Source organism: Lonchura striata, chromosome 1A (genome assembly GCF_050655825.1).
Source record: "Lonchura striata isolate lonStrDom1 chromosome 1A, ASM5065582v1, whole genome shotgun sequence".
Taxonomy (NCBI): domain Eukaryota; kingdom Metazoa; phylum Chordata; class Aves; order Passeriformes; family Estrildidae; genus Lonchura; species Lonchura striata.
This window is the reverse complement of record NC_140741.1, coordinates 41,449,898-41,452,386: the sequence shown is the minus strand read 5'-3', so window position 1 is coordinate 41,452,386 and position 2,489 is coordinate 41,449,898. Positions and strand designations below refer to the sequence as shown.

General features: G+C 42.1%; 1 protein-coding gene across 2 annotated transcripts in view; it reads right to left on the bottom strand.

Annotated features, from left to right (window-relative positions):
• CNTN1 (contactin 1) overlaps nt 1–2,489 on the bottom strand; it is a 215,760-nt gene that overhangs the window by 130,667 nt on the left and 82,604 nt on the right. The window lies entirely within an intron of this gene.

Here is a 2,489-nt window from a genome sequence, read left to right as displayed (position 1 = left end):
GCCCGCGGGCGCCCCGGGCCGCGCACCGCCCTGCCGCCAGCCGGGCCTGCCCGCGGCACGGCGCGGCACGGCGCGGCGCGGCCCGGCGCGGCGCGGCACGGCGCGGCACGGCGCGGCACGGCCCGGCACGGCCCGGCACGGCCCGGCACGGCCCGGCACGGCCCGGCACGGCCCGGCACGGCCCGGCACGGCGGGAGGGGAAACGGCAACCCCGGGCGTCAGCAGGTGGGCGCATCCCCGCACAAGGAATGCGCTCCCAAACAGCACGGCGGGTTCCAAACCGCCCGATGATCGCTTGGTTTCACTCGGGCAATACCAACAATGCCTGATCTCTGGTACAGCGTTCCTCCAGCTGATTATTTGGTAATTCACAAACACACATACACTGTTCAGTGAGACAGGGCTCCGTATGTGTTTCTGTGGAAAAGTGGCATAAGGGCTCAGGGATCCAAAACTGGCCCATCAGGTGTTATTTGATGCAAATGTAAAATTACAATGTCGACTCAAGATAAAAAGGCATTTACCCAAGGAAGAGTAGAATCCTGTTGTGAATGCCTGTAATGCTTACTGGCAATACCTCGGTCTTTGAGATCACATAGAAAACAGGTTTCAGGTTTATTAAAAAAGCTGTTTCTCAATACTCCCTGACAATATACCTCTTTGAAATATGAGTACATCTTCAAGTTACTGCAGACAAAAGCTACAGCATTTGTACTTCTTTTTTCAAAATATTAAAATCTACAAGTGCAAAAAATATGATCTAGAATTTTTCAGCACTTACTGTGGTAAATAATTTTAATTTAATAATGAATTTAACTTACCTTCTTTTAAAATGTGATATCTTTACTGTACATGTCTATTAGTTAGACAATTTTCTTGAATATATCTAAAATTGTCAAATTAAAGAAAGGTAGACTGCTTTTAATTTTTTTTTACTTTCCAGCAAGTTCCATAATTAGAAATAGCTGTACTTATATGTAAAATGTCTAAAAGTACATAGTCTTCTGAAGGACAGTAAGGACAGGCTTGTCTATTCACTGAATGAAAGCCCAGATTTTTATCCAAAATATAATGGTATTATCATCTTCATTATTTACAAGACAGACAAGCAATAGATTCTGGAATGCATTTTCCAGGCACACATTTTACTGTAGCTTGCAAATATTACAGAAAATGTACAGAAAGAGGAAAAATGGTCAATGAAATTTCATTATCATTATTCAGTTAGGATCTCTAATGAAACAGATCATGTTATTATATTGATCACCTCGGAGACTGTCCTGCCCCTCCCCACAACACAGTCATCTATAGCAGACAAAAATTGATCAGAAATGTACATTCTCAAACTGCAGTATTCAAACACAGTATTTAGTCTCAGCAACATTTAAACAACCATTTCAAAATATTCAGACAAGTAGGATCTCTGCAGTTATATCCATCTGAGAGTCCTGACTCTGCATTCCAGCCCAGGTATCCAAGTCAATGTAACCACACTGCATCATCATAATCCTGTCTCAGCATATTCCCTCTACTGCACTCAAATCCACAAATAAAAAATATCCCTTTTTACCTTAGATGGCAAATTCCTTCTTGTCCTTTTGTGCATAGTAACTATTCCAGGTTTGCATATTTGAAAAAATACAAGGATGGTTAAACCAATAAACTTTGCAGATCCTCTCCTGCGGCAGAAAGCAAATTACAGGGAAAAAAAAAAAAAAAAACACAAAAAAAAAAAAAAAAAAAAAACACACTTCAAACTGTGACCTCAGAGCAGAGCACAGCCCTTAGCATCCCTCAGCCAACCTTCAGTAGAAAGCAGGTTTAGACAGCACAAAAACTGGCTCTGTATATGGCTGCAATGCTTTCAAATCAAGCATTCTGTGCTGTAAGCTCAGGGATTTATATCTTCTTAAATAGGCCGTCCCACTCAATGCTGCTTGTGTGCATGAAAATATGAAGCATTTCACTGCAGTCACTTTATGCAAGAAACTACCCAAGTCATCTTTACAATTTCTGTCACTATGCTCTGAGACTAAAGAATGAGGACAGCATGCATAATTCATGCATTAAAATTTTCTGTGCACTTCCTGCAGCAACTGTTACATCCAGTAATGGGGTATTGATCAGCTCATCGCTAAAACAATTGGGGCTGGGCAATTGCTGTGCTGCAACAAACAATATTCTATCCAAAACAGGATGCAGACACAGGCTTCCCCCTGCAGCACTCAGATATAACTCCAACATACATGACATGGCATTAACATATTGCAGAGTGCTTAATCTGGACTTTGCGTTTCTTTGACCTCCAAAAAATGCTGTTATCCGAGCCTTTTATTTGAAGTCTCTATTCTCTGCAGACTCCTTTGACACTGTGCAGCATTAAAAGCAAGTATGTTTTCCTAACCCAATGTTCAAAGCACAGTGAACTTCTGAAAGTAAAGGGCAGATGTAAAAGTTTTCTACCCCATGACATATTCTTTATCCTATAC